Genomic DNA, 8,753 nt, shown 5'->3' with positions numbered 1-8,753 from the left:
ATAAAATTAGACAATGACTAAAGATGATAGAAAAAGAATCGATGCCTTTCACTTGTGGTGCTGGGGAAGAGTAGCAACTATAACATGGACTGCCAAGAGAAAAAAATAGGTCTGTCCTGGAGAGGGTGAAACCAGGCTGCAAGGATTATGAAGCTCCATCTGCCATAATATTTGGGCATGTTGCCAGAAGGGACTAATCCTTGGAGAGCGACATCATGCTTGGAAAAGAGGAGGGGCAGAGAAAGAGAGGAAGACCTTGGATAAGACGGATTGATTTAGTGACTGGAGGAATGGCAGTAGGTGTGTCAGAAACAATTAAATTGGCTGAAGATAGAGCAGAGTTCAGAGCTGTTGTACACATGGTTACTATGAGTTGACTCGATGGCACATACCACCACCACCATCAGAAAGTTCTGCTCTGAAGCATGTAGCACTGCCACCCAAAAGGCCCCACATTTCCAGCAATTCACCTTCACGAGTTGCTCCACAGACTCTCCACCTATTGAGGTATACAGCCTCAGAAACCCAATGGAGCGTTCTAGAAGTCAGAAATGATGCCAAGGCAATGAGTCCGTGAGGAATACTACCAGGGCTCTTTCTATGAAGATAAATAAAATCACACTATCCCCAGTTCTAAAACCAAAATACCCATAACAATTGTGGATCTTTGTAAAATATGGTTTACAAAGCAAAACCAAAATATGTACAATAATTGTGGATATTTCACAAAGTAAAATGTGGTTTACAAAATATCTACAATAATTGGAACTCTTGCACCATAAGAAAAGGGGAGTACAGCCACATAGAGAGGGAAAACTTGGTTTTGTAAGAGGCTGACACTGGGGACAAAGAAAACCTAAGAAACAAAATAAACCTTGAAAATTATCCATTGTATGTTCACAATTAAAAAAACTAAATTAAATTAAAAGGAAGCTGAATAAGGGGAAAAAAGAAATCTATTAACACATAAGACCATTATGGAGGAACATAGACACTTGGGGGGCACCGTAAATTAGAGTATTAGTATGTACACATGAGTTAATCTCCAAAGAGGCAGAGAAAAAGACCAAAATGAAAACAAATATATATGTGATTTGATGGTGCAAGGAACATATAACCCAACCCCAAAATCTCTGACATTTTAAAACTGAAATTCATTAGCAAACATACAATTGAAATAAAAATATATTCCTGAGCTTAAAGAAAGGGGCAGAAAATATTTATTTCTACAAACTGAAAAAGGAGCCCTAGTAGCAAAAATGTGTTAAATGTTGGGCTGCTAATGAAGACATCTGAGACCCTAATCCACCAGGTGCAGAAACTGAGGCCACAGCCTCATGGTAAGAAGCTGTGCTGCAATCCCAAAAGCAGGAGGTTCAAATGTACCAGCTGCTCCATGAAAAAGATGGGCACTCTCTTCACATGCAATTTACTGCTTCTGAAAACTTGCTGGAGGGTCATCAATTTGGACTTAATGTCACACAACACCATCACCTTCCATAAAGATTGATTAGAAAACCCTGGGGAAGGTCGCCATGAGTAGAACCCACCTGATGACAGTGGGTTTGTGGTTTGTTTTTTATTTTTATTATTATTATTATGTGCGTGTGTGTGTGTGTGTGTGTGTGAGAGAGAGAGAGAGAGAGAGCGAGAGAGAGAGCGAGAGAGAGAGCGTACCGTCAAATAGGATCTGACTGGTACAGGAGGAGATTGTCCCTCCTTCTCCTGTAGAGCATCTGGTGGATTCGAACCTCACGCCTCTGGGATTGCAGTACAGCTCCTTGCCACTAGACCACCAGAGCTCCCGGCAGTGAGTTTTATAAACAAAAGATTCACTATGTTTCTGGACTATTGGAAATAAAACCTATTTCTGGACTCTAGTGGCCTTGTAGGAAGAAAACTGTGCTGCATTCCCAATGGCACATTGTTCAAATCCACCAGCTGCTCAGGAAAAGAAAGATGGACAATGTCTTGTGCAATTTACAGCCTCTGAAAACCCACTAGAGGGTCAGCTCTGGGTTGGTTCCGAATAAATAGTACACAACAGTGAAGCACTTTAACCTAAAGAACTAACAAAAACAATAAAGAAGAAAAAGAAAGGGAAAAACGCAGTGTCAAAGCAGAAAAACAATTCAATGGTTAGGCTTAATTTTCTCCACAAAGAATATTAGAATTACTACAAAGTCTGACTTTCACTATTAAACTTTAGCATCCTGAACAAGCTTTGAATAGTTCGCAGTAAATAAGTATTATAATGAACATAAGAAAAACTACAAAATCTAAATTAATGTATTCTACATTCTAATCTATCACATTTTTCATTGACTCAGTTTTCAAACCTGTCTTAGTTTTGTTTAGTTTCCTATTGGAACCTACCTATATCCGACCTCCCACTGGGGTTCTAAGACTGAAAGTTACATGGGAAGAGATTACCCATTTCTCTCCCTTTAGGTTGTCAGCACAACTCCCTACAGACTACACCATCTGAGCTCCTTAGTTATCTATTGCTGCTATAACAAAAATATCTCAACAAACAGAAATTTATCCTATCACAGCTTAAGAGGTTGTTGCTGAGAATTGTTAAGTTGGAACTGACCCTTCAGCGGGTTTTCAGAAGCAGTCGATTGCTTGGGTGTTGACTTCCCATCTTTCTACTGAGGAGCCACTGGTGGATTCCAACCCCGTGGCTTTAAGCTGACAGAGCAGCTCCTTACCACTACTAGACCACCAGTGCTCCCTGATAGAAAGTTAGAAGTCCAAATTTAGGGTACTGGCTCCAATAGACAGTTTTTTTGTTTGTTTTTAAATAATTTTTTTATATTTTATTATTTTTATGTGTGTACCATCAAATTGGATCTGACTGGTACAGGAGGAGATAGCTCCTCCTTCTCCAGCAGAGCATCTGTTGAATTCGAACCATGTACTTCTGGGCACGAGATAGTTTTGTTCTAAATTTCTTGGTTCTGGAGTTTCTGGATCCAAAATATGGCCTCTGCTCCCAGCTCCACCTCCTTGGTGGTACTGAGGCTCTCTCCTCTCTTTCTATGCTCTCTTGTTTCTCATTTTACTTAAAGATAGAAGGTGTTGCAGGACACACTTTAGGGGAATCTCCTCTTACGTTGGATCTGGCGTGTGACAGATTTAAGTTGTTGCATCTCACCCTTAATCCTTTCAGAATTGATTGGCTTTATCAGATCATGGCAGATATTTATATCACTACCACATTGCATCCAAAATATTGAGAATAATGAACCTTCTCTATAAACACACATGGGGATGGGTGTTGAGGGATCACAACTCAATCTATGACAAAGACTGTTCACTGAAAGGACCTTTTCCTATTTTATGAGTAAAATTTATATGATATGTATTACTTCTGATATTAGTATTATGACTTTCATGAGGTTTCTTAATATATAAAATAGAAACATATCTATGAAACAGAACTACTCTGCAAATACATTGAAATACTGCAAATACTAAAAAATTATACTATTGGTGATGACTAGAGTCTGAACACTGACACTTGTAGAGCCAACTCTAGTAAGCACATAAGCTAACCATGCCAGAGTCAGAGGTTAATACAGTATGATCCAGTTATTGTGGCAACGGGAGCAGGTGTATCAGAGACAGTGAGGTTGGCCCAGGCTGTTGTTCATAGGGGTGCCTATGAGTCATCATCGACTTAATGGCACACAACAAGAACAATTTGAGCCAAACATATCTGACAAATAAAACCATACAGAAAAGATAACAGAAACCACGTTCTCTCCAACATCTATTACTTCCTGCCCTATTAAATTTAGCCACTCCTAGTGGAGTGAAATGGGACCTCATTATGGTTTTGATTTGCATCTGTCTTATTTCCAGTGATTTGGAGCATTTCTTCATGTGTCTGTTTGCCATTCGAATATCTTCCTCTGTGAAAATTCTTTCCATGTCTTTTGCCCATTTTGTAACTGGATTATCAGTATTTTTCTGTGGAGGCCCAGGAACATTCTGTAAACTTTTGTCATAAGACTCTTGTCTGAGAAGGGAGTGAATGTAACTAGAGATACAAAAGATCTATACAAAGAAAACTATAGAGCATTTCTGAAAGACACAACAAAAGACCTACAGAAATGGGAAAATGTGCCCTGTTCATGGATAGGAAGACTTAATATCGTGAAAATTACAATCCTACCAAAAGCAATCTGCATGTTCAATGCAATTGTAATCCCAATCCAGATACCAACATCAGTTTTCAAGCAAAGTGAAAGAGAAATTTTCAAATTTATTTGGAGACAAGAGACCCGGAATAAGCAAAACACTTTGAGAAACAAAAATTATATTGGAGGCATAGCACTCCATGACCTCAAAACCTGCTACACAGCAGTGGTAACCAAGACAGCATGGTACTAGTACAATGACAGACACATCAACCCATGGAACAGAAATAGACCCAGCTATCTATGGTCAACTGATATTCGACAAGGAAATCAAAGCCATCTAATGGAGAAATGATAACCTCTTCAACAAATGGTGATGGCAAAACTGAACTTCCTCCTGCAGAAAGCTGAAACAGGATACACATTTCCCACCATACACAAAAATCAACTCAAGGTGGATCAGAGACCTGGAAGTAAAGCCCAAAACCATAACGTTCAGACGAGACAAACTGGGATCAAGCTTAGAAGCACTAGCCCAAGGTGCCAAATATAGCCAGAAATGCACAATCTAAAGAGGATAAAATTGATGCATGGGATCTTCTAAAGATTAAATTTCTGTGCACATAAAAAACTTGTTCCAATAGGGTGAAAAGAAAACCTACAGACTGGGAACAAACATTTGGTAATACCATCTCAGACAAGAGTCTTACAACAAAAGTTGACATACTCTTCCAAGCATGATGTCCTTCTCTAAAGGCTGGTCCTTCCTGGCAACATGTCCAAAGTATGTGGGACAGGGCTTCAAAATCCTTGCCTTCATGAAGCAGATTGGTTCCTCCCTCTCCAGGACAGACCTGTTTGCTCTTTTGGCAGTCCATGTATGTTCAAAATTCTTTTCCAGCACAAGAGAAGCCTGCCCATCTTTCTTGCGTGGAGCAGAAAGTGCTTGTGTTTCAAACTGTGTTTAATTGGCAACTCAACTCCTTGCTACTAGGCCAACAGAATTCCATCGTCATTTTTCTTTAAATAGCTGTTGTTGTTGTTGTTAGGTACTATCAAGTGGAGTGCAACTCAGCGACCTATGAACAACAGACCTTGTTCCTGTCTTCCTATCCTGTGCTAGCTTCATCATTTCTGACACAAGTCCATCGCTGCAGTCACTGTGTCAATTTATCTCATAGAGAGTGTTCTTCTTCGCTGCCCCCTCCACATTTCCAACCATGAAATCCCTTTCCAGGTAGTAGCCCTCCTTACAACAATCCCCATGTATGTAAGATGAAGCAATGAGACATTATATGACAGTCATATGAGCTAATCCTAAATTAAAAACTAAACTCATTAGTAATATTCTTCCTGTTTTTTATTCTTTGAGACCAAGAACTTCATGATTTGAGATGATAGTTACATTAAAGGAAAACCAGATTCCTTTTATTCCTCATAACACTTTTGTAGTTGTTAAATGCCACTAAGTTGATTACACCTCATAACAATCCAGTAAACAACAGATCTGAATCCTATCCCATCCTGTGCTATCCTCACAGCCTCTGACGCATTTGAGTCCATTTCTGTAGTCACTGTGTCAATTCATCCAGCTAAAGGTCTTCTCTTTTGCTGTACCTTCACCTCTCAAGCATGATATACCTCTCCAAGGAACAGTGTCTCTCCTAGCAACATGCCCAAAGAATTGAGATGAAGCTTCATCATCTTTGCCTCAAGATAGCACTCTGGCTGTACCTTCTCCAAGACACATATGTTTATTCTTTTGGCAGTCCACGGAATCTTTACCACTCTTCTCCAACACCACAACTCAAAGACATCATTCTGTCATTCTTACTCTTCTGTCATTCTTATTCACTGTCTAGCTCTCAGATGCATAACAAGTGACTAAAAGGTCATAGCATGTGTTTATTCTTTTGGTAGTCCACGGAATCTTCACCACTCTTCTCCAACACCACAACTCAAAGATACCATTCTGTCATTCTTATTCTTCTGTCCTTCTTATTCACTGTCTAGCTCTCAGATGCATAACAAGTGACTAAAAGGCCATAGTTTCAATCAGATACACCTTAGACCTCAAACTAACATCAGTGCTCCTCAGTAATTTAGAAAGATCCCTCAATGTACTCTTTCTCAGTGCAATACATTTCCTGATCTCCTGACTGCTGGTACCAAGTGTACTGATTGTGGGTCCAAGTAAGATGAAGTTGTTAATAATTTCAATCTTTCCTCCATCTATCATGATTTTATCAGGGCACTTTTAGTTAGTGTTTATTCTCTACTCCCTTACTCTATAATTGTTTTCTATCCAGAGTACTTGGTCCCTGAAGACAGTTGTTTGCAACTCCTGATCATCAGATAATCTCTATGACTGTGTTTTTGTTATGGTTCCCAGATTATATCTGAGATGTAAACATAGCCTCAAACCTTCAAGATCCCAAACAACATTTCTAGTCTTCAAAGATTTTAATAATCAAATTATGCCCAGTCTTAAGCAATCTATTTATGTGAGCTCATTCTACGTGTTTTTCCCAAGGGGTGACCTACCATTCTTAAAACATAGTCATTGCAAACCACTGTTGTTGTTGTTGTTGTTGTTGTTGTTGCCTTCTAGTTGAGCACAACTCATAGTGACCCTATGAACAAAAGGCCTGAAGCCTCTCTATAACTATCGACATTTATGAAAGTTATTAAGTTTCTGGAGGCATGTTATTTAGAAAGCGGATGCCACTCCTACTTCCTTGCAAACTACTACAGATACATAGATAGACAGAGATATATATAATATAAATAAACATAAATACCTTCCCGGCACAGTGCCTCAAAAAAGAGAACTGAAAGATTAGCAGTTCTAATCCACTGAATGCTATATGGAAGCCTTCATGGCTTTCTACCCTCATAAAGATAAAAACATAAAAATAAAACAAATAAACAAATACAACCCTCATGGCCATCAAGTTACTTGTAACTTCCAGCCACCTTTCATTGGGTTTACATGGCTGTAGGTCTTAATGGGAAGAGATCCTTCATCTTTCTTATGGAGCAGCTGATGAATTCCAACAAGAGAGAGGCAAGCCTTTTGGTCAACAGCGTTAACACATCACCATAGACTACACTATCAGAGCTCCATAAAAAGTAAACACTTAGGAAACCCATAGGTAGTCATGAGCCAGACTCTACAGCTGGGTGTTTTGTATATGTCAAAAAAAAAAAAAAAAATACTGGGGCCAACATGATCGCAAAATAACTAGCAAAATCTAGTTAACCATAGGCTAAACAAACGAAGTAGAGATGGGAAGGGAAATAGCTCAGACATATTCCTAGTAATATTTTCCAATTAAAATACTAGTAATAATATAAACTTTTTAAATGTGCAGGCTTTATTAATATTAGGGAGCTCTGAGAGCATAGTCCACAGGGAGTTGGGCAGTTAATCCAAGATAGCACCTCTCTGGTGGTTGGAATCCACCAACTGTTTCTTGAGAGAAAAACGAGGAATTTCCTCCCATGTGCTTTACAGCCTCAGAAAACCTGCTTATCAGAGTTAGTTAGGAGTTGGTTCTGACTCAGTGGCAATGAATTTGAATAGAGATTTTAACTTATTTTTTAAATTAAAAAATTTCCTTTCTTAAAAGACCCCTTTGGAAGCAAAAAGGAAGGATTCCACTTGAAGTCCTAGGACACTGTAGATGACTACATGTTGTTATTGTTGTTGTTGATTGCCCTCACAACATGACTCATTGCGAACGTATGAACAAAAAACCTGAAGACTTTCTATAACTATTGTCGTTTCTCAAAGTAGTTTCCAGAGCCATGTTTGGAAAGTTCGAATGATAACTGCATGCCCTATATTTACCATACGGAAAAACCTATTTTAACCCTTTGCTTCCTTTTAAAAAAAAATAAATAAAGATGCTAATGTTCTCGTACCTAGTGGCAAGAAGCTGCGTTGCTATCCCTAAGGCATGGAGTTCAAGGCAAAAAAGTTAAAAATATAACTCGTAAGAAGTGAGCCTGTGTCAGATTTCTTGAACTCATTAATGAAGGAGTACAGTAAAGAGATTCAGAACTATTTCAAACAGCAGAAACAAGAATGTTGTTCCCAACTGCTAGGTTCCATACAAAAATTGTTATCTTACAACGCATCAAAGCCACAGTCTTCCAGAGTGTTTTTATTTTACCTCTCAGACACCAATCATCCCCACTTGGATCAGACACAAATAGCTAACTTCAGAATCCGGACCCTAACCAAACTTCTATCAGACTTGTGGTTTTGCATCAGTAATTATCTTCAAGTAGACTTATAAGACAATGCTTTATTTTTACTTACAAGGACAAGCACTATCCTTTTGCCTTATTTACAATGTTTCTATGTTTACCATTGCTAAAAGCCAGTGTTTTCTAAATCTGTTAACTGTTTCCTTGTTTTTCCTCTTGACTCAAGATTTCAGGTACCATGAGTAGATGGGTTTCTACTGGGGAGAAAACTCGCTGGCTATAATTACCAGATTATTTCTCTTGATGCTTAATGAACCTTAAACACTTTCCTTACAGTTAAGGGGAAACGTAGGCATTGGCAGTCGGTAAATTTATACCCTTTGTTTCAGT

Source organism: Elephantulus edwardii, unplaced genomic scaffold (genome assembly GCF_000299155.1).
Source record: "Elephantulus edwardii isolate Elephantulus edwardi_28Jun2011 unplaced genomic scaffold, EleEdw1.0 scaffold00082, whole genome shotgun sequence".
Taxonomy (NCBI): Eukaryota; Metazoa; Chordata; class Mammalia; order Macroscelidea; family Macroscelididae; genus Elephantulus; species Elephantulus edwardii.
This window is presented reverse-complemented; position numbering follows the sequence as displayed.